Consider the following 24,501-nt stretch of genomic DNA (forward strand, 5'->3'; position numbering starts at 1 on the left):
CCTCTTGTGGTCCTGAGTGGCTCACACTCAGCCAGGGATGCTGTTTGACAGTATTCCCAGTTCCTCATCAGTTATAAGGGAGATGAGCTGATTCTGCAGCTGCAAGTCATCAGAAAAAATGATGGAACAATCCTGCCAAGACTCAGCTGTTAATCAAACTCACATGCAATTGTTCTGCAGAGAATAATTGGAGTCCTTTTGTAAATGGGAGGAGGGAAAAAGAATGACAGAGATGTTAGCTGCTGATCTGGCCTGGGTCTTGAGCTTTTTTTTCTAGGACAGATTGGAACTAAAGTATACAGACAAATCTGCCAGTGCATCAGAGGAAAAAGGCTAAAAACAATACATAGACCTTTAGATAGATAAAGGTACATAGAGATTTATTTCACGTTAATGATCCATTTGCAGATCATGCTCCTGCTTGATACATAGTAAATTGAGAAAAAATTGCTACAAGGTCTTGCAGTTACCTTGTTAGTTACAGGCAGAACAAAGCAAGGATGCTTTGTTCTCTGTGATATTGTATTCTATGAACTTCGAGTACTGTATTCCCATGGTGCTTATAGAACACAATCATGTCTGGTTTATATCTCTTACAGACAGAGGTCATTGAAAATTCTAAACTCCACATGAAATAACAGCGGTTTCAGCTATCTAAATACTTGAGATACACTTCAGAAAATGAAAAAGAAGGCAAAAAAATCTGTGAAAAGAGGACGATTTCATTGCCTTCATCACAATGAAAAGAATTATTTGATTCTTTATATGTTTTCAGGTTTTTTTAATCTATATTGGTGGCAACCTTAAATGTAACTTTAGAGACTGCCAAACAAGGTGATAAAAGTAATACAATAACCAATGTATTCTGGTTTACCACTTGCTTAGATGATGGCAATCCTAACACTAGTGGATAAATACAGAGGTGTGGGGAATTTTAATAAGTAGGACACTGCATTCTGGTTTTTTTGCCCCATACCTTTTCCATCTGTTGTCAATAATAAAGTGTAAAGAATCACATACTTCTTTCTGCCAGAGGGGACTAACTACTGGGATTGTTGAGATGCTTGCAATTCTGAAGGAGGTAAGAAAGAGCAAAATCACACACTGCTATATGTTTACTGCTGCTCTTGAATGGGATTGTTTGATATAAATATTGTAGACTTTTATAAGTAAATGTTTCTAAATCACTACAGTTGTGACCTCAACACTGAAGGTTTGTGTGTCAGTTACCAGTAATTTAATATAGACCTGCAACTTAAAGATACTATTGACTGCATTAAACTGCATATTTGATATATGATTTCATGTTTCAATATGATGTTATTCACAATGGGAAGAAATTTTGGGGATTATGTTATATACTTGAGAGCTTTGCACATTTTTATCCAGAAGTAAAACATTTCTACTTCTCTATTTAACTCCTGTGTTTTAAGCTCAACTTCTTAATTGATCCATTTCTGTACTTGTTTTTTGCTTGTAATTACACGGCCTCAAGTACATTGCTGATATTATTGCATGTCATTGAAACATGAGTTTTAGAAATATAATGTGTTCATAGCTGTTTAGCTTAGTGGTTAGGATTTCAATTTACCAGAGGAAAGTGGTCGGGATAAATTATAGTCTTTCCTGAATTTTGGACCTTAAAAAGTATTTGAAAGATTTTATATGACATCTTTTCCTCATGGGGAGATAAACAGAATCATCTAGTTAGAGCTGTGCATTCTGGTTTTCTGGTTTGTTTTTTTTTTTTCTTCTCTGTTTTCTAATATGGAACAAGATTTTGTTATTAACTAATGTCTTAAGACATTTTTATTCACTTAAATTTCTAATTCTATATGGATTAAATTTATGTCTAAAAATAAAGGGAAACAAAAATCTTCCAATTTTTTAAGATATTTTAAAAAATGTACATAAGGTTTCCTAAGACTCCTATTAAGGTTAATGTCAACTGCATGTATATTTCCTGAGTAAAACTCAGGAAATATAAGGGTTTGGATGTTACCTTTGCTCACTTGGCCAGCAGAACTCAACCATCTGAAGCACCAAAAGACTCCATTAAAATGGCCTACTAATTATTTTTAAAAATTAAAATAAATTATCTATCCTCTTCCTCTAGAAAATAATCCTATTTTGTTACCAAGACTAACCCCAAGTAGTCATCACTTGAGCGTTATTATGGTTCTTTGTGTTGCATCTCCAGTTGGACCACTCAGTTACTCAGCTGTTATAGCAGAGTCTGGTGGTGGTTCCATATCTGACAAAACAGGCTGCACAATTATTTGATTCATAAGTGGTCTCAACTAGAGCTAAGAAAAAAAGAAGAAAGGGCAGGATATCTGGGACAGAGCCAAAACTAGTACTGTGAAACTGAGCAGTTGTACAAGAGCTGCTGCAGCTGCAGTCTTTGGTATTATTTCTCTTTTCTCTCTGATATATCCGACAATTCACCAGAGGTATGTGAAGCGATGCAGACACCTGTGAAACCATATAAGAGATTTACAGAATCAGCTTTTGTGAAATACCAAGGAGAATTGTGTTTTTAAACTTCTAGGAACTACAAATCAATACAGAACAAACAAAGTAAATTAAAGAAATTCTAACCAGAAATGTTTTATGACTATTAGTTCGTGCTCACTCCAAAACTGAATTCTGGAAGACACCAGAAGGATGGTAAGATACATTCATGGTATTTACTTTGCTCTGAAGACGTTTCACCTGATCCAGTTCCCAGTGGCATCACAGCAATAATATCAGCCATTTCACTACTGTCTTCCATTCACTTCTACATCTCTCACACATGATTTATTTCTGTGTCTCAGTCCTTTGTTGTATACTTACTCTGTCAACTAATTTAATGAAATCAGAAATATTTCTTCATTTCTTAAAATTGTGTTGTTTAGAAGCCTCCATTCATTATTTTTGTTTCGTTTTCTTTAACATGATCAAACAAAACTGGACTTCATCTTTCAATACAAAGGAGATGGTTAGAACTGGTGTAATACAAGACAAATATTAATCTGTACCTGCTGCAAATATATGTAGAGAATTTTGTCTACAGCTTAAAAGAAATCCACAATACATATATCTAATACCTTATGACTTCCAAAAGATCTAATTCTGCTAAGAAGCACTTTTACATTAAAACAGATAAAGGGAGCATTACTATGGAAGATGTGATGGCACAAATAAGAGCTTTGTCTACTCATCTTATTAAGGATTGGATTGGTTTTGTGCTAATGATTTACATACAATCACTCCTATAGGAATACAATCTTACACACAATTTTCAAATTAATAAAACTTTGGAGAACTGTTGATGCTTCCAATGGAACATTTGAGATTACAAAAAAAAAATATTTTACCTAAGAATTTAGGGTGATCTTTCCTCGCAGTGACACCCCTTCCTGTGGAAGGAATATTCTGTGGTACTGGATGTGGGTTTAAGATGTAACATGTAGAACCATATAAGATTAGAGAACTCAGATAATTGAGTTAAATGAGATGTAGCAATTTTATGAGATTCAATAAGTCATAAATAAACCATTTTAGCAATAGTTATAATTTTCTAAACAACCCATAGAAAATCTAGAATTATCTTATGGCTGTTCTGTGAGTGCTTAACAATTGCAGACTTTCTGAGCCAAAGACTGTATTTAGACTGTTGTGTTTAGCAGATATTTAATTGTTCTTCAAACTTATTAATATTTTTAGTTTCTAGACCATCCTCTGACAAGGTCTTCCTCTGTTTCATTTCTATTTTATTTTGTCCTGGTGCTTATATTAAACCCATCAAAATGAAACATGAGTTCTCATTTTATGTAAGGTTATTGAAAGATATTAAAAACTTTTTCATATAGCTCAGGAAGAGCAGAAGCAGACAAATTTTTTTTAAGATGCATACCTTTTCATCCACTGGAAAAAAATGTTCTAAAAAATAAAGTAAAACAGTTGAGTTATATTTCTTTCATTTTTCCCTCACCCACAAAAATTTTAAAATTTAGGATAGAATCCTATGAAAGAAATAACATGCTAGGTATTATTCTTGATGAGTTTTCAACTGAAACAAACTACAGAAAAGAGGAAAGACATTTAGATTTGGGTCTTTTAAGCTCAAAAAATATCTAGAATTAAAATAAATTCCCTCATTAAAATATTCTGGTACTTGATAAGGAAAATTTATAACTGATAATTAAATGTCATATAGACTTTTTTCGTCCATTCTTATCTTTTAAAAAAACATAACCAAGTGTTTTAAATGTTAGGATTCTTCCCATCTATATTATTCTAATTCTTTATAGGTTTTATATGTCATCATGTATAAGTCATCGTACAGCACCATAATAAAGGTTTCCCTACAGAAGTGTGCATTAACACTCACACTATGTAAAGGGCATTGATTTTTCTCATCATTTAAGGAGATAAGTTAAATATTTATTTGAAATTCATAGCATAAACATTGTTATAAATACAATTCAGGGCATCCTTTGTATTAGAATTTTTTTTCTATATGAAACCTTGATGACAATAAATATATATATGCAAAACTGAAATATAATTGGTATATGACATCATAGTTCATCTGAATTGGAATTTCACTTTAGGTAGGAATTGCTACTGAGTAATATAGACACAATATAAGGATGGGTACATACTGTGCACCTCTAGAGAAGAATAAGTAGTTAGCACAATTTGATTCTTGGAAATTTTGTTTTGTTCAAGTGTCTCAATGAGGTGGTGCTGAGCATTTTAATTATTATTTATGTGCACCTTTAGATCTAATAATTCTCTTAGTTTGGAAAATTCCAAAAGTATCTTGCACAGTGCCAAGGTGGCACACAAATTAAATTGACCTTTGCAAATGCAGTGGAGATCTATAGAGACAGGTGGACAAAAACTGAGGTATGGAAGAAGAAAAGCATTGGTACATGAATATATGTGACTTCTATAATTAGGATATTATAGTCAGCCTGGACCTTCTCTTACAGGTTGTAATTTAACTTTCCTCAATTTTCTCTAAGGTAGTGTTAGTTCCAAATGCTAAGTAGCATTGTGGTCTTGTTTATAAGATCCTTATTTGAGAAAAACTTATTTTCCCTTTAGATGTTTTGATTCAAATCACATTCCAACCATTAGAAGTGTTTTTGTATACATTACTTTTAGATTCCTTTCTAGAGAAAAAAAATATAGTAAGTTTTGTTGCTTGCAGAGATGAAATAGCATCTATATTTCAATTTTGCTACATATATTCAATGGAAACAGAAGCACAAGTCTACAGCATACTTTATCGCATTTGTCTTCTAGAATTTTCTTATGCTGCAGTGTGTTATTTTTCTCATTTGAATTTATAAGTGTTTACTATGAGGCCAGCACAATAACATAATTATTTATTAAATAATGCAGAACCCTACCAGAGAAGATAATTGGTACAGGATGACTATTAAATTAACCCACTTTGAGTGACCTTTTATTTGGCAGGCAATGCCTTCCAAGCAAATTAAGAAAAAGAAACCAGGAACAGCACAGTTTCTAGAGCCAATAATGTGGCTTGGGAGCAATAATAGTAAAACTGGATATTGCAACTGCTTCAATGAAGTAAATCTGACCTTACTCCATTGCACAAGATATTAGTGCTGATATCTGTACTAAAGTAAATTTGAGTGAGAAAAAAATTACAGTGTTATTGCGTAATCCTTTCTGATCCACCAAAAAAGAAAAAATAGCAATTTTGTCCTAAGACTACATCTGACATGTACTTTGCCATTCCTGCACCAAAATGCAGGGGTAAATCCTCAGCCATTTTCAGTCACTGCACTCCACTTAAGATAATTAATGAAACTGATGTGGCAGGATTGTTCTATTTATGGTAAGAGCACTTAATTTACCACAAAAAATAGGCATGTACCTTGTTAGTCATGTCCACTTTGGACACCCTTGAAGTAATGCAATCTGATGTCATCACTATGCATCAGAAAGCTGTGGTGCTGTGCTCTCTCTTGATTAGTGGAATTTCACCAGATACATTAATGAACAGTAAATTCTTTCCTGTGGCCATTGCATCAAAGAGTTACAAGTTTGCCAGTTTATTACTGTTACAGTGCCAAGAACATTCATTCAATACAAAAATATGCACAATATCATGATTATGCATTGTCTCTCTTGGCATATTTTTTAATATCTCATCCTGAACAATGTCCCAGTAATAACACACTTTTATCAGCTCTAACCAAATTGGCTTTTGCTGAGGAATAAAAGTACAAAATTGGTTATTCAGAGGAAAGGGGTTTGTCTTATTATTCTGGGAGATAGGCAACTGCTAGGGATTTGAGATTTTGCTGATATCCTTGATATGATTTGAAGACTTCCACCTAGAGTATACTCTGACTTTGAAGACACTGTGAGGGTGCAAACATGGAATTCATTTCTGACTTAACAGCAACTCTTTATTAGTGCGTAGTTTATACATTTCTGAAGAACACATTAATATCAGAGGCAACAAATATTGACAATACTGATATAATTACCTGTGATATAATTTTTAGTTAGGTAACAACTTGATTTAGAGTAAAATCTATTTTTAAAAATGCTTTGAGTTTTATCTAATCTCATTTTCCTACATTTAAAGTTATCTCTTGGCTAATACAGGAATTTCATTACTACAGAGTATTTCATTTGAAAAAGAAATTTGAAAATAAAAATTCTTTGTTTATGTTATTTTTTTGTAAGGAAACAGTCGATCTGAGGAAATTGATTCTAGAAATTGTTCAATTTCAAATATTTTTGATCACATATTCACAATCATGAGTAATTACCTTTGATTAAGTATAGGAATATATTTGCAGAAGTATTTGGTGTTGAGAGTGAAATAATGCTCTACTCAGTCTTCCAAAATTAGAAATCTGTATATCTACAGAGCAGTTCATTTTAGATATTTGAGGCAGGTTTCCTAGCCTGTTTCCTGAAATGATATTGAGCGTTTCTATTAAAAAGAGATTAAATAGATTTATGTTCAGCAAGAGCACATTTTTGATTAAACCCCACAACTTGTCCTCCATATAGGCATAGGCAAAACTAGCTGACTCTTATTCTGGAATTTGAAAGTCCTTTGCTAACGTGTGAAAGATTTAAAAGCCATTGTAACATGGATTAATTGTATTGTAGGTGACAAAATTTATGCCATCTCCAGTGTTAATTAGCAGTCCACCCTGAGTTCACCTACTTTGCTCAGGTGCTATAAAGGAAGCCACTTGTCTGACTCACTGAATGCCTGAAGCTCACTGAGAGAGCTGCATTCTGACATGAGCATGGCTGATATGCCTTATCTCTTGGACACTGGAACCATTAAGCTGCCAACTGCTGACAAATCACTCAGAACTCACCTGACAACAAAAGGGATACTGAGTTATCCATCATCTCTTAAATAAAGCAATTACAACTGCTCTGTACTAATTATTCATTTCTGCCCAACTTCAAATATTTAATGTTTTCATCCTCACGTCACTCTCTCCTGGCAGATATTTCCTCAGCAGAAGGCACACATTACCTGTGTTGTGTAATGTTCACATTGTTCAGTATGTATTGATTGCAGGCCATTGTGTACCCAGTGTTATTTGTCACAAAGGCACAGACAGCTTATGAGACAATAAACCCAGATCTATTAGTGATCAATCCTCGACAGAACATTAATATTTCAGCAACTAAGAATGGAAATAGAGTTAAGAAATCAGCATTTAATATTTCAAGAGTGGTTTGTGCTAATTGTGGATTATACATGAATAAACTACAGCCTTGAACAGTTGCCTTCAATAGAATTATTCAAATTATATTTAGGGGAATAAAAAGCCCAAATTAAATACTGAAGGAAAAAAAAAAAAAAAGCAGTAATGTTGAATGTCTTTTTCCCACCAAGAAAAGAAAACTAAACTTGCAAAATTCACAAGATTGATTGGACTGCAAGATAGCACAGAAAAAGTTGAACTAGTTGAAATTACTAGTTTGGGTACTGCAGGCAGTATTTCTGTACAATAGTCTTAGCTGTGCCAAGAATAGGCAGATGAGAGAGGAGTGGAGTGAATCAGGCAAGATAACCCACCCTGTGCTCCAGGCTCCTCAAACCTCTGGTGCCTGGTCCAGACAGAGTCAGCTCAGGGTGGCCAGCTCCAGACGAACTGCAGAGATGGGTTCCTTAGCTGCCATTCACAGGCCTGCCTCAATGTAATCACTAGCTCCCCAGGCTCCAGGATGTGGAATGATAAACCAGGAATCACGGACAGACTGTGACAAAAAGCTACAATTTTATAATACTGCCAGGGCTCCCCCCTCCATCTATCTTGGCTTTGCAGTTTCTTTCTTTAACTACTGGCATTTATATAAAATTAAGAATAATAGAGAATGAGGACTGGAAAACATTTTTGCTGCACCTAATTATTTAGCATGTGTTGATTTGTCTCCCTGGTATCTGCATGTACTAAAAATTAGAGATTATAAAGAGTTTGAGGAGAAAAGGTTATGTGTAACTTAGTGTTGCTATGCAGCAACTGAACTATCCTTGTGGTCTGCTATGAATATAATGCAACCACAGATTTAGTAATTCTGAACATAAGCAGCTATTTCATTCTCTGTATAAATGAGTCACTCCTTCATGATCACATGCATCAGTGCAAATGAGGTGGCATTAACAAACACAATATTCATTAAAAGGCAGTAACTCAAATTCTGATTGTATTTATGAAAGACTTTTTGCATCAATTAGCAAGGTAATATTAAGCAAACTAATCCTGTCTAAGAATTGTGGTGTATTGACCTTGGCTGGATGCCAGATGCCCACCATGCTACTCTATCCCTCCCCTCCTCAGCAGGATGGAGCAGGTAGAAAATAAGTTTGAAGAAAATTCATGGGTGAAGATAAAATCAGTTCAATAAAACAGTAGCAAAAGCAAAAGTCACTTGTAGAAGCAAAAAACCCAAAATAATTATTCTCTACTTCCCATAAGGAAGTGACGTCCAGGCACATTTTGGAAATAAGCATAATGGTGCCTCTGGAAGACAAACATAATAATAATGCCCATCCCCCTTTCTCCTCCTCTTCTTTAGCTTTTATTGCTGATCAGATGTCATATGGTGTGGAATAACTCTTTGGTCTGCTCAGGTCATGTGTCCTGGCTAGGTCCCCTTCCAAGAAGTTGCCCACCCCGTGCCTACTGGCAAGGAGGAATGTTGGAACACTGACCTTGTGCTGTGTGAGCACTGCTCAGCAGTACCCAAAACACTGGTGTGTTATCAGCACCTTTCTAGCTACCAAAGCACACCTCCAAGGGCACTGCTGTGAGGAAAATTAGCTTCATCTCCAGACTAAATTCACAACTTATTATTGAAAAATTATAGTAGTACATTTCGCTCTGCACATGGTAAAAAAAAGAAAAACAAACCAAAAAAACAACAAAACCTTTTTTTAGTAGACCACAAGATATTTACTTAAAGCAGAAATGCTTTCACTTTTCCCTGCTGCCCTCATTATCCATGAATATAGAAAAACAATAATCTATAGTCCCTCTTTAAAGTATACACATCAATTTTTATTAATTTCACTTGGGGATAATATGCAAATAGAATGTTGATGCAGTGCACATTTAGCTAGATGCTTGATTTTCAAGATAAGATAACTGGTGTTGAGTCTATACCCAGACATGTGAAATGAAAAAGGACTTCTTGAAAGATACAAATTATATCTCCTAGGCTGGTTAAAGTCAAGCAATCAGAAGTAAGGTGAAAATACTTCACCTCATCCTTACCAGGTCTCATTATGTCTGGTCTTTGTGTTTCTTATGGTACCTGGGGAGACACTCTGCTCTGAGAGCCCCTGTGGGATTCTGTAGCAAATTAAGATACACTGCTTTCAATTGAAATTATATTTAAATACTGTATTCCTTCATAAGTTTATATTTAAACTATAAATTCAGGTTTAATTTGTTTTTTTTAGATTAGAGTGGTATTCTCTGCCCTGTGGGACCAGACAGGATGGATATCAAAATGCTAAGACACAACAGATATCATTGTGACACTTCTTTCTGTCACACTTAAGACATTGTGGAGAGAAGGAGAGGTCCATAATAACAGAAAAAATGCCCTCAATGCCCTCATGAAACAGGGAAATAAAATATTATCATAGATACCAATGTCTCTCAACATTCTGTAAACATTTACTCTAAAAAGGAGCAAGTGCATGGATGGAACTATTCCCAAATAAAGCCTGCAGCATCAGGATTACACTATGTATTATGCATCTGTCTAAAAGAGGTCAGGGGCAAAAGGAAATTCAACTGGAATTATTTAGTTTAAAAATGTGAAGTATAAACTAAATTAAATTAAGTACACTCAGAAAAATCTTGAAATCAAGATTTCTCAAAGCTGACTTACTAACCCTCAATCTTAACAGTCAAAGTAGTACATTTAATGGGTTACTTATTAAAAACCTCTAAAGATCATATTTCTATTTAAGCTCTTAAGACTGAAGGGGTAGGAAGTAGTGTATTTTAATGTTTATGCAGTGCTAGTTTCCTCCTCTATCTACCTCAGTAGAAGCAACATCAAAAAATATTCAGGTGAATTTCCTAAGGGTTCTATTAAGTCACACTTTATTTCATGCATTTAATCATTTGAAGCTGTGCTTTGAAAAATTTCCCTATTTAAACATTCACATAATTTCTCTAGGTATTGCCATTTTGGTCTTCCAGCAAGTTATTCTCTCTTGTGTCCTTTTCTTCACCACTTTTCAGTCTGAGTTTCCACAAAGGTGTATGTCTCTTGTCCCTCTAGTTTCTAAATGACCAAACCTAAAATGAAAAGGAGTTTTTGTTGTAGTGTGTTGTTAAGTTTTTTGTATTGCTCCCCCATTTTATGTATTGTTCCCCCCTTTCCAATGTAAGATGGTTCTGCCCTCCCCAGTTTTCCCGCCATAGCCCTCCTGACAGTTTTGTTGCTATGGTTACCCCTGCCCCTGGTTTTGTCAGTCAGTTAAGTTATGTGATTTCTCCTCCCTCATTTGTCCTTATAAGTGAACTTTTTCTCCTCCCTGGGCCCAGTCAATCACCCCCCACTCCTCCTAACTTTCCAGAATCTTCTCCTCTCTGGGGGTTGTGGTTGGCTGTGGTCCCGGGGCCCCTCCTTTACTTTGTATGTATTGGTTTCTCCTTTATGTCAATTATGTTAAGTTCATCCCTCCACCCTTCATGATTGGTTTAATGTAAATCCCTCCTTTGCACACCCACCCTCTTTATAACCTCTTGTCATTCCCATTTCTTGGTCTCTCCCTGGGGTTTCTCCCTTCAGTTCATTTCCCTGTGGACTCATTGGAGGTCATCCTGACTTCTTCAATAAACCGGATTTAACCCCACCGAGAGTCCAGCTCCTTCATTCGCAGTCGCTCAGGCGGTGAGACCCGTTCGTAGTGCGAGCACAGCCCGAGGCCCTCAGACGCCAAGGGGTGCTCGCACTGGATTGCAGCAGGGTGTCGGCCTGCCCACTGCTAGCCGGACACTGACCATTCCCAGGCCAGATACACTCTCGCCGCAAGTTTTGACTTTTAAAGTGCGGCATTGGACTTTTTTCTCTCCTGACTAAAGTGCAAAAATTCATAAAAGCAAAAGCAATGAAAGTAAATGGTAATATTTTGACTATATACTCAACCACTGAAATGGAAACATTATTACACAGTGCATTTTTTTAATTCACCTGTTACGGTAATGAAGAACAAATATGAAATATGGGACAGTGCTCTCTTGCTCTCAGACCTGGTGCTATACTACTTAAAGGCCATATGTTCGATTTATTACTCACTGGCTTTCCCTTCAGCAGCTTTCCCACAAAAGACAGTCTGTGCAGGGAATGCTTGTGGGAATTTGTTCCAGTGGAATGAGAGCAAAGCCCAAGTTAGCTTTTAAACAAAGAGAGGAAGCAGGAAAAAAAAAAAACTGAAAGCCACTTCATGTAAACATAGTAATAAAACTGAATTTCTTACTAATGTGATTGTGGAACCTGACAGAAGACTGCTACTAAACAAATACATATCAGCATAATTAGCATGCTTATTACCGATGTCTAGCACTTTATATTGACTTATGACTGTTCATGAAGACATAAATTTAAGGTAAAAATAATTGCTAGCAATAAATTAACAGATCACATTTAGCCAACAAAATCTGTGAAAATCAGTTTTTCTCCTGTAAATTAGGTAACTTGTGAAGTTCTTCCCTAATAATGTGCTAGGTGTATATGATGTGCAGTATTAAGTGTTTATTTGGGTTCTAATCAGGTTTAAAACAAAGTGTAAAACAACCAAAGGGAGCATATTTTTTTGTATGGAGCTAAGAATTTATTGTTAGCCAAATTAAAATCTTGATGTGATCAAAATCTAGCAAACATCTATCTTTCGTGCTGTTGTAATGATATACATAGTCCAAATATAGAAAAGCTTCGTTGGTAATATTATTCTTGCAAACTATCACTCCTGAGAGCATACCCTGAGCTGCCCTGTTACTCTGGTGCTGTTCTTGCACTCCCGTGTCCCTCTGCTCAACAGCACCAGACTTCTTCACCCAGAGAGACAATGAGGTGTCACAGTGAGTTAACATCCCAAGCTTTGTGCTGGGTGGGGAGTGGGATGGGGGAATTTCTTTCTTTCATGATCAGCTCTGTTTTTCCAGTGTTCTCACACCTGATTGCCTCTGACTGGCCTCCAGCCCCATCTGGACGTTGCATCACAGCCTCCCCCAGCCCTGGGAGACACCACAGACAAGTGGCAGTGAATGGTGTGACCAGCTTCATCCACCTCCGGCTGTCACAGACGTCTGACTCAGGTCAAGCAATGCTCTTGTGGCCACCAGATCTTTGTTAGAGCAACCTGGCACCAGCTTGAGCTCAGGCAAGCCCTCCCAAGCACCAAGCACCGCCCAGCTAAATGTTGACATTTCAATATAACGTGGCAGAAATCCTCTTGGCTGGGTTACATTTGACTACAGTAAGTAAAATTAAATAGATTGCATTAGTAGAATCTATGTAGAGCATTAAAACTTATACTTTTCACAGTCCGTGCCTGGCAAATGCTTCCCACAACAAGAATAAGAGTCCTACTGTTCAGTTGGATTTCTGGTTGTAGGAGGTTTTTACTAATGTAATCTATTCATATCATCTGCACAGTCAATATTCTCCTTCTTCAATTATTTTCAGTTGAGCAATAATGCAAGTCCCAAAACAGACAAGCAAAGAAGCATCACAGGCACAATTACCAGCTTGGCAGATGTAGCTGGAGCTCTCATTATGCAAGGGGGCTACACTTACTAATGAATATTGAGAGTAGAAATTAAGATTTCTGACATTAAAAAAGTCATAATTTTTGAACTTTATATCCTTTCTTAAAGAAAAGTGAATCTATTATTTTTACATGATCGTCAGTATTTTGAGTTAATTTTATAATTTCTATGTTCTTGCCTTTTCCAAAAGTTAACCCCTGCGTATTTTTTATTTCTCTGTACTATTGTGGGCTGGTTATATTTACAGAAAAAAAATTCATTAAAAATTTCCTTCTTGTTTTTAAGACACAGAAATGCCTTCTCTTCCATTTTTCTGTATGATTTACCATTCTATTGGTTGATTATTTCTAAAGCATTAATAATTATAAAGTGCTAGCAACCAACAAAATAAGGGCTCTTACATATTTCTAAAAAATAACATCATTATAAAATCTGTTGAAAAATTTGTTTGTGGATCTCAAAATCTAAAAATGAACAAAACATGAGTTTACTGTCTTTTATAAGTTAAATTTTAAGACATATATACTATAAATATTAGTTGAGTTTAAAAATCAGCATAGTATTAAGCAATACTACATGTTATTTATGCCAAGGCATTGTCTCTTTATCATCTTTATCACATTCACTTTAAAATGTATAAAGCCCAAAACAAGGGAGGGAATAGAGAAATTTTCACTTAATGTGACTTTCTCAAAAAAATAAAAAAGAAAAAGAAATTTGTAACAGTGAATTGCTTAACTGATTTTACTGTATAAATCCCTGCAAATACTCACCTTCTACATGAAAGAAAAAAAGTCACATAAATGCAATGATTTGCAGTGCTGCCTACAGCTACACCAAAGCCAACAGATTTTCAAAGGGAGAACAGAGAGGTGAGAATTACTCCCATGAGTAATGGACAGCTAAAGGGAAGAACTATAAACACTTTCTGTCTGCCACTGTGTCAGATCTTGAAAGAAATCATCGAGCCTCAAACTATCTTTCAGATGTCTGCAAAGTCTGCCTCGCGGTCAATTCCACTTTTCCCAAGAGCAAAAATCTTTCTTTAGAAGTGGAATGTCTGCACTGCCACAAGCAGTCTGAGCAAGCAGTAAATTGTTTTAGAAGTGATACTGAATAACATAGGCATTTACGTATTATGCCTCTTAAGAACCTTATCTCTCATCACAGGAGTGCTGCACACCTACGTGGTGTTGCAGACCTGTTGTTTGACAGGCACAAAACATCAGACACAGCTCCTTGGCACCTCATGGCCACAGCTGAACAAATGGCCTGTCTGACAGCATACACAGCATACACACAGGTGATATTTATTGGTAGCTTAATGCCTAATACATATTTGAAATGTTGGTGAAAGTAATCTCTAGAGTAGCAAGGTTATATTAAGGGGCTGAAGGCGGCATGAAGAATAATATTCATTGTAGCAGGTCAGTGTGATTCTTGTTTCCTGCTCCCCAGTTTCTGAAGACCAGAGAATCAATCCACACAGAATTGCATTGGAGACATATAGTCCAAGTAAATTCTTCTGCAAACTCCTAGTGGTTTTGGTGAACTCCAGATCACCATCATGGAATTTCTGTCGATGTAGATGCTTTTCTTGCAATGTCCCTGTAAATTATTTAAAGACAAGTGTCAATGGGGGCGAAAAGATGCACATTTGCTTAGGATTGTGAGGACACTTTAGTCACAATCATTGAATTAAAAGAAATTTATGGACATACTTTTGTAAAAGGTTTTATGAGAAACTATGTTACTTCATGGGCTGGAAAAATGTTTAAGATATGATATTCATGCTCTCAAAGGCTAGTGATCAATTACAATTTAAGAGTTTTTAAATCCACTGGTGTTTTAGGTCTTACATGATTAACAATATGTTTGCAAGAAAAAATTTAATGAAAGCTTACTGGGGAGAAATTATGGATAACTATACATATATATATAGGTATTAAATACTTCTTTTATATTGATACAATATTTACACCTGAGAAAAACAATTTTTAAATTTAGTACATAATAAAAATTCAGATTGAGGATTCTGTAGACTGAAGAGTTTGTATCTGAACCATTGAGAAGAAAATTAATAATGTTCCATAAAGTCTTTTATTTTATTGTTTCTGTTTAGAGAAAAGATCTCCTCTCGTAGAGTAGATTAACTTTTTCCAATGACATGATTTGAAACTTTGCTAGCAGAAGAAAACATAAATTAATTGGATTGTTTTAATTTTTTGAGAATATCACTTCCATCTTGGATTTCTTTTTGTTGAAAGAGGATGAATGGAAACCAGAATAATAGACCTTTTAAAAGTCTTTGATGTATTGTTTCCATTGGTAGAACTGTTGTTTACATGCTTATTCTCTTCGACACTTTCTGGAACATACCTACTAAAATCAGCAACTTGATTTAAAGGGATCATTCTATCAGACTGAATTATTTAGGTACATGATTAGTTCTAGACATTTATATATATTGCTCCATGAGAAACTTCCTTCTATGACATACCTGATAGAAAACAAGACAAAAGATGCTGGGCAAATATATTTAGTGTATTTTATTTACAGCCTCATTTGCAAGGGTAAGAAAGGGTAAATTGTGGCATGACAAGTACACAAGGATCAGATGGGGAAAGAGCTCCAAGAGATCTAAATACCCTTTTTATGTCTTACTTTCACAATCTAATACATTTATTCTAAATATTCCTAAAGGTGTTGGATTTATAATTTACCACAATCTCTACAGAGACTCAAATAGGTCTCAAATTTCATTATTGTATATTGTGCTGTTATAATACCATATTAGAGATTAATTCCACACTTTCTAACCAAACCTTGTAGCTTGTGTCATTCAACAAAAATGTGATTAAGTTTTTAGGAAGTATCATCAGGTAATATAAAATGTCCTGAATGACTGTGATGCTTCTCTTAAAGCAATCTTTCCAGGTCCCTGTTTTTCCTGCTTTTTTTTTTCTCATCAAAATAAAAATATGTTTATGAAAAATAGTACTAGCTGCATGTTCAAGCTCTGTGCACAATTAGAATTTATAGATTCTTCTATTTTTCTTTCTGTGTATGATAAGCAAGCAGTTCTAACTCTGAGTATTCTGTGATTCTGTGAACCCAGCAGTCTCTAATGGCTACTGAATAGTTCTATCTAAGTGCTACACATTATTTTCTCAGTGTCTATGAAGCCAAAACACTTTAGCCCACAACAATTTTTATATAGAGCTGATTGCTATGGCCAGTTTAACTAACCAATACTCTGCAGTGCTTCTTCTCTGCTAGTATAAAGAACACACTCCCTTTGACATTACTCCTAGTAATAAAAATGTTTGGCAAAAATGAAAGGCTTCATTAAGCCTGAAGAAATGCAGAAAACAATGCTTCATTTAAAAGGTTTGCAAATGTCTTCTCCAAATCAAAGCTGTTGTAATTTTGAAAACTTTTCTAATGAAATCTCACCCATAAAATAGAGTACACTTGAAAACTGATTTAAGTAAGCCAGGAAATTATTATGATGATCTAAATCTATAGTTACTTTACTCTTCAGTCTTTCAATAATATTTCTTTTTAATCTACCATATAAATACGTAATGGAAAGACAAGTAAGGAAATCACACCTACAGTTCATGTGACCTGAAAGGCTCTAAAAATCAGCCATTTCAGTGGATAACTTAATGTTTTCTGGATTATTAGAAGCAGTCTATTTATTGTCAAATGTCTAATAATAATAATAATAATAATAATAATAATAATAATAATAATAATAATAATAATAACAACAACAACAAAAAGTGAATCATACTGATGAATAAATTGATACTGCCAGGAAGTGATCACTTTTTATAGAGAAAAAGCGAAAGTTATGAAAAAAGTCTGGTGTACTAATGAAAGTCTTCAGCCTGATAGTAAAATATAAACACCTGAATATCTGTACACAGACTAAATGTTCATATCCTGTGTTTTATAAAGGATATGTTGTATTTTAAATAGAAATGATGTCTGTAAGAAGAAGTATGTATTTTTATCATAATATAAAACTTCAGGTAGTTCTGCAGACCAGAGAATATAAACTAAAGAAAACATTAAGATTGGTATTATTCTTACAACAAAGGGAAAAATGCTGGACTGAAATATACAGTATATGTGTAAACACAAAAAGTGCCATAATTCTTCAAGAAAAGGCATGGGAAATCTGCCCTTTAACTCAACAAAAAATGTCATGATATTTGCAGGTTGGAGAAAATAACCCTTTGAAAATAGCCCTTTGAGAGAGTTATTTGACACATTGCTAAAACGTATTATTGTAATGTATTTACAGTGTCATTTCAATCTCAAGCCATTGTTCAACTAGGGACAATGCAAGCTAAAGCACTGACTTTCTGGGAACAAGGATTCCATGATGACAGTGATGGCACAAACAGCACAATCTCACTTACCTGCAGTCCAGCTGTCACCTGGTACTGCCCTTTAAAGGATTTGTCCATCTTCCAAAATCTTCAGTGCGGATCTTTTATCCTTATGTGCCATAAAATAAATCCTTTGGCCTGAAATAAGAAATTTTCATGCGAAAACTGTCAATGTTTGGAGAAGACTATCATGATAAAAACAGATAGGCTGTAACTCCTCTGACAGCTAAAACCATTATGGTGTGATCTAACATATGATGGAATATACCTACCAAGAGCTCTTTTATACCTATGTCATTTTGATTTCCTCTCCTCTGTTTCAATCCACAATTGCTTACATCTGGATAGATATAATTCTCTGTCACACACACTACTCTTATATGATACAAGGTTCACCAGATTCTACTTGTCTACAAAAGGCTTGTTTTCAAGGCTTGCAAAATATGTGGGCTATTCAAACAGAGTAATAAAGAAGTATTAGAATTTATGAAACAATAATAAGAAAAAAACATGTCTTCATCTCAGGACATAATTTCATTTGCACCACTCCTGAAAGATATTTAGCCAATTTGTTTTCAAAGGATGGCCCATCTGGAGGCTCGACAACCTCTCTGCATTTTTTTACTCCCCTCACAGTCAGAAGTTCTCCTATCTCTACAATATTTTCCATTACATCCTATTGTGGTCACCAAGAATATGCAGAGTATTTCCTGTTGTAAGAAACTTTTTTGGACTTGAAGACCATATTATTTCCTTTCTTTTCTCTCTCTCTTACACACACACACACACACACACACACACACACACACACACACATATGCAAGGATGGATTTAGAAATTTCTTCATGAACCTCATGTTTGCTTCCTTTAGACATTCCTGGTAATGTCCATTAGGCTTCCCCTAACTTGTTTACATAATTCTTTAACTGTAATGTCCAGAATTACACAGATTGCTCTTACTGGAATCTTACAGCTTCCAAGCATCACTGAAGTATTATTCACATATTTTTTGGTATTTACTGCTCCTAACACAATGTGTTGGACACAACATTGATTCTTGCTTTGTTTCACGATTAACTTCAACACTTCTTCAGCCTTACCTATATGGTAAATTATTTCTATGCATTGGTGTAACTAAATATTCTAAATATGCTACATGTGCAGATATGGTTATTGACTATTTAATCTCTGGGACATTTATTCACAATTGTTTAAAATCTTAGGCTTTTTTTTTTTTTGTTTCCTTCCTGTAACTGTAGGCCTTTCCAGCTTTTTCTTTTAAATAAATTTTAATTAGCATGCTTATGAGGTGTCCTTTTTTGTAAGTGAATACTGAAGAGACCCAAGACAGTCACTTACAGAACTCTGTTTCGCATATCCTTCTCTTCTGAGGCTGTGAAGATATAACTCTTCAGTCCCATGGATGTAAACAGGAACAGAGAGATTTTAAATAGAGGTTATATACTTATCATCTGAGTAATCTGCCTCACAGCATCTAGAATGTGACATGTTGAAAGAGTGAGGGTAATTTGAATTAGGACATGCTTTGTTCCCAAAGAGACATGGCAAATTGCAAGATTTAGCAAGGCTACATCATATCAGGCTTCACTGAAATGCCAGATATGGTTAATACAGTGTGTCATAAACATAGTAAATTCTATTCTCCTTCAGACAAATAAATCATAAGTCAGTCCTCTGTCACTCCACATTCTTACTGCCTATAAGCTGCAAAAGCTAAACTCTGTACATGTCAAATCTGTTTTTTGGTTGGCAGTCAGGGGACGAGAGCTGCAGTGCATGAGTCTGGCTGAAGTCACATTAGATCATGGTGTCATACCCACAGGAGTAGCAGAGACATGGTCTGACCACTCGAAAAGGAAAGAGCGTAACTCAGATTTAGTGGCCTGGAATAAGGTGTCAGAGAAACATCCATTCCAGACAAAGTATTGCTTGTGTGTGCAGCAGGTATAAAATGATTTTGAATGGAAATGACAGTATTCTGCTTTTACTGATTCCCATGTATGGCAGTTCTGCTCTGGCAATATGCTAAGAATAATATAATAATATAAAGACAAGTAGGAACTACTGTGGAGTAGAAAAGAAGAAAACACATTCATTTAGCAGTCAACATTGGAAAAGACAGGGATGAAAGAAGAGTTTTGTGGCTCTAAACAGAAGCATGCCAGCTGCAAGTGCAGCCGAGGGTCAAATATTTCTGTGCAGGATAGCAAAGTGAAAGCAACAAGGGTAAGTGTTGTAAATACCTTAGTTGTATCACAGTATTCATGCTGACTATTGCAGAGAATCAGTCCTCTTGTTGCAACTTTTCTGTCATAACCAGCACTATACTGACATTAGTAAAAGGAAAACATTTTATTTTTGAGATTAGATATAATCTTCACTGCAGCTATTTTCATAAACAAGAAACTGAAATTCAGGAGCACCTTGACAGTTCCAGGTACAGAGCAAGACAATGACATAGCAGCAGCTCCTGAATATAACAGAAGGAATCACATGGTGTTTTGCTATCTGAATATTATTTCTTATTAACACATATTGACTGATCAAAGCAATTTATGCAGCAATTTTCATAGCAGTGGAGAAGTAATTGCAAACCATCAGTTTCATCATCTAGAGTTTGTCAGTAGATGAAAGGGTCTACATATATTGCAACTGCCTAGAAATTCTAGCATTCAGTTTAAAAACAGCTCCTAACTGAGAATTTAGCAGTAACTTATGATAATGAAAAACCAGCATGCTACCTTTGATGGTCACAGGGATTCAATAACTCAGACCTTATTTGAAGCCCCAGCATGAGCCTGAGACAGGTCTGAAACAGCCTCACAGAAAACAGTGCTAAAGTAATAGCAACATTTTATGAACCCTGTTTTGCTCCCCTGGAGGTGATACTGTACCTTCATACATTCTGTTAAGAATATTCAAACTTATTATCTTAGTGGATTTAATATCTAACATACTAATTTAAAAATTACCAGGTTGAGAGAAACTTCTTGATGTCTTCAGCGGTTCTCTCCACCAACTGTTTAATAAGCATGTCATGGTTTAGGAACGGCACTCCCCAGTTTAGTGCTCCTACTGTGAGCCTTCAAGCCATGCTGTCACTCACTTTCTCCCTCTCTCCCTTCCCCTGTGGCAGGCTGCACAGGAGAGCTGGAGACACAAGGGTGAAGATCAGGGCTGAGAAAATAATTGACTGGAAGCTGCAATTAAAAGCTATCACTAACAGCAAAATATTAATAACAAAAGTATACAAGAGAGAGGCGAGTGGGTCATGCAAAATGCTCAGCACTGGTGTTACCCTACACTCCCTCTGTCGCACTCACTCAAATGGAAGGGACCCCCTTTGCCCAGAAGTGACTCCCTTCCCTCTGCCCCCAGCAATGACGCCAGGTGGTACAGAATAACCTCGAGAGCTTGGCAAAGCCCCCTTCTGGCTGGAACCAGGACAAGCAAACTCAAAATTGACATAGATCATGACATAAAACTGCATGCCTGCTATACCAACTTAATTAAAAATTAATAGTAGTCTATAGTCCCTGAAAAACTCTAGCGTTTCTAAGTCTAAGTTCTATACTAGAACCATTTTATTACCAATTTTTCCCACCTACAATTTTATTATCAGTTTTTCCCACCTGAGATGCAGATTGATTTTACTTACATTGCCTTAGCTTCTCAAAGATTTGGTGTTTGTTTTTATTGGGATTGTGTTGATTAATATGAGTTCTGGAAAAATCATGTAAGGGTTACTACATTGAAACAGGAAACAGATGCCACCTAACTGGGCATGCAGTGAGGAAACTTGTGTCATTGCTTCTCTCAAGGCTAATATATTATATATGCAGTAGCTCTTTTTGGGAAGGAAGGAAGGAAGGAAGGAAGGAAGGAAGGAAGGAAGGAAGGAAGGAAGGAAGGAAGGAAGGAAGGAAGGAAGGAAGGAAGGAAGGAAGGAAGGAAGGAAGGAAGGAAGGAAGGAAGGAAGGAAGGAAGGAAGGAAGGAAGGAAGGAAGGAAGGAAGGAAGGAAGGAAGGAAAGGAAGGAAGGAAGGAAGGGAGGGAAGGAGGGAGGGAGGGAGGAAGGGCCTAAGCAATACCGAGAACATTTAAATGGAAAAAACTAACAAATAAACAAAACCAACAAACAAAACCAACAAACAGCCAACAAAAACAAACAAACAAACAAACCAAAACAAAAAAAAAGCCCACCAAGAACCAACTACCAAATAAGAAAAGAGTGAATGTAGCATTACATTGAAAGGAGGAATTTAGCTGTCTGGAACTGGTAAAAGGGTCAGATCCTGATACACAACTGCAGGCAACTTCCTTAAAGAAATGTTCCCCTTTTATTATCTTTTTCTTAATTTACCCTCTTAAAAGAAAAAAAAAAAGCTGTTGTTTTATGATGTTTTGATAGAGGAAGTATAGAGAAAATATACCAGAGTAGTAAACAAAATTCTCAGATTTTCCTATTAAAACCCTGTGTTTTTCCTTAGTTTCCATAAACCACATAAATTCACTCCAAAGCCGTAAGAAGGAATTCAACATGTTTCTGTTTTAACACAAGGTACTGAAAACTATACAAAAGTAAGTAGGGATAAAGGCAACACCACACAAGTTTCTTAGAAAGAATGTTAATATATTCAAAATCTCCCAAAACCCTAAAATCAGTCTCATTTTCCCTTGCAGCTAAATGGCGGAAGTGCTCAACCCTTTATAATTGCACTGTCAGTGTCATTGAACTGATCACCTTTTAAAAAGGTGTGCAGTGCGCTAAGAAAAGATTTTTCAAAGCATTTTTCAAAAGTATCAAAGATTATATTTTTTAGAATGTCTCATCTACACCAAAATAAGGAATGAAAGCTCCATCCATGTGAAACATTCTTCAATATGTAGAATTAGTGATCCAAAAAGTCAATGGATTTGAATTCCTATCTATATTTCATTGCAACTTTGATGACACAAAAATTAAATAATTTCATTAGAGTAGCTTTCCACATGTACATTAATACTTCAGGAGATCATATGAATATCTATCTGTGTGACAGACCTTAACTTACTTGCACACCAAAAAATGTCTTATTCTCTAGCAGGGCAGCACAGGGCAATCCCTATCCTCAGTCACATTGAGTAGCAGTCATGTAGCATGTAGTGAATTCCTTTCAGTCAAAAGTTCACATCTGTTACACCTTGGAAATTTTTGTTCCTTCTGCCACTCTTTCCTTAGGGATTTAGAAAGATTCAAGGGCAAGAGCCAGAAGGCACTTTTGTGTTCTCTTTCAAAAGAAAAATCAACTCTGGTATACAAAATAAATATCAGCTCTGTCCTCCAAATTGTCCATACCTGAAAGCTCGTTCTCTCCTCTTGGGCAATCATAGTCCAATCCTCACACCTCTCTCCTGCCTGCAGGTTCCTTCAGAGGAAGAGAGCCAGGTTACCAATCAGCAACTGGCCTACTGCGCCAGCACTGACTTGTTGAGCAGCAAGAAAAACACAATCAGTCATTTCCAACAAGAAAAGTGTCACTTTGGATTTTTGTCTTGAAGTGTGCATTACCTATAGGAATTGTGTGGGAAATGACCAAGCCCTGCTTTTTACTTTTTTTTTTTTACAACATAGGAAGATTTTTATACTTTTAGAACTACATGTTTTTCTACACCATACTGCGTTTCTGCTGTGTGATGTACTCAAGCTGCTTTTCACCCAGCTCATCAGAAGTGTATATGCACATAAACATCTGACAGCAGACAGTAGTCCAGGAGCAGCATGTAGTACTGACATTTTGTAAAATACCTCCTTCCAAAAACAACTGCTTTTCTAAAACATGTGTAGATTGCTTTAAAATCTGCAGAGAGCAGGGGAAACTGTTTACTCCATGTGATCCAAATTTAGAGCAGTTTTAGACACAATTATCCTTTGTAGAAGGATAAAGCCCTACAAAGAACAGCAAACCCCAGTATTTCACTAGTCTCTATTCATCTTATCTAAAACCTGCAATTTATGTGGCTTACCAAATAATGAGTACATTTGCTTTTGGAAGGTATTGTTGGCTATGTTGGCTACTGCCACTTTTGAGAAATCACTGCTTAAGACATTGTTAAAAGAAGACTTTAAATCAATAGAGTAGGAAGTGCCGGTTGCATATCAAAGAGCAACAAGAAAACCTTAAGTATAAGCACCCAACAGGCACTGCGGGCCTGCAGTGCAAGCCTACACTGTGGATATAGCATTTTATAAAAGTAACTCTTCTGTTCTGGTCTGTGTATTCCAAATATTTCAGATTTAGTCTACCTTCTCTGACTGACTTTATACCATGCCTTTCTATCCATGCAGAAAATATAGTATTTCTGTCCAAAAATCAAACATTCGACCTGAGTAAAGCATTTTGTACCTGAAAGATAATGTATTCTACTGAATATTTTATCTCAAGCAAATAGTAACTTAAAAACTTCAAAAGCTTTGGTTCTATATCTCTTAAGAAAAATTCCTGATAATTGAAAAGAAAAGTTTTATTTTTTAATGTAATTTCTAAACTACCTACACATGAGTCCTGTAGACACGGCAAAAATATTTCCATAGGGATTCACTAGATTGTTTTATCCCAATTAGCATTTTGACTTCTCTCCCATCCAATTGTCCTGCTAAACAGTGCAAGACAGAAAGTAAATGCTCACCACCTGCTTGAATGAAAAATTTCATCAAACGTCAAATAAACTCAAATAGATAAACACAGAAGAAATACACATATCAAAGCTGAAACAGCTGACTTTAAGAGTGAA

The 24,501-nt window shown here is 35.7% G+C and overlaps 1 long non-coding RNA gene across 1 annotated transcript; it reads right to left on the reverse strand.

Annotated features, from left to right (window-relative positions):
* Positions 1 to 14,633: 14,633 nt before the first annotated feature.
* Positions 14,634 to 23,282, reverse strand: LOC134430616 (uncharacterized). Its single transcript, XR_010030864.1, has 3 exons — positions 23,066 to 23,282; positions 17,738 to 17,845; positions 14,634 to 14,912 (listed from the first exon to the last, which is right to left on the reverse strand). It is a non-coding gene; the product is annotated as an uncharacterized LOC134430616 (long non-coding RNA).
* Between the last annotated feature and the right edge of the window lie 1,219 nt (positions 23,283 to 24,501).

Source organism: Melospiza melodia, chromosome 1, assembly GCF_035770615.1.
Source record: "Melospiza melodia melodia isolate bMelMel2 chromosome 1, bMelMel2.pri, whole genome shotgun sequence".
In the NCBI taxonomy this organism is placed as follows: domain Eukaryota; kingdom Metazoa; phylum Chordata; class Aves; order Passeriformes; family Passerellidae; genus Melospiza; species Melospiza melodia.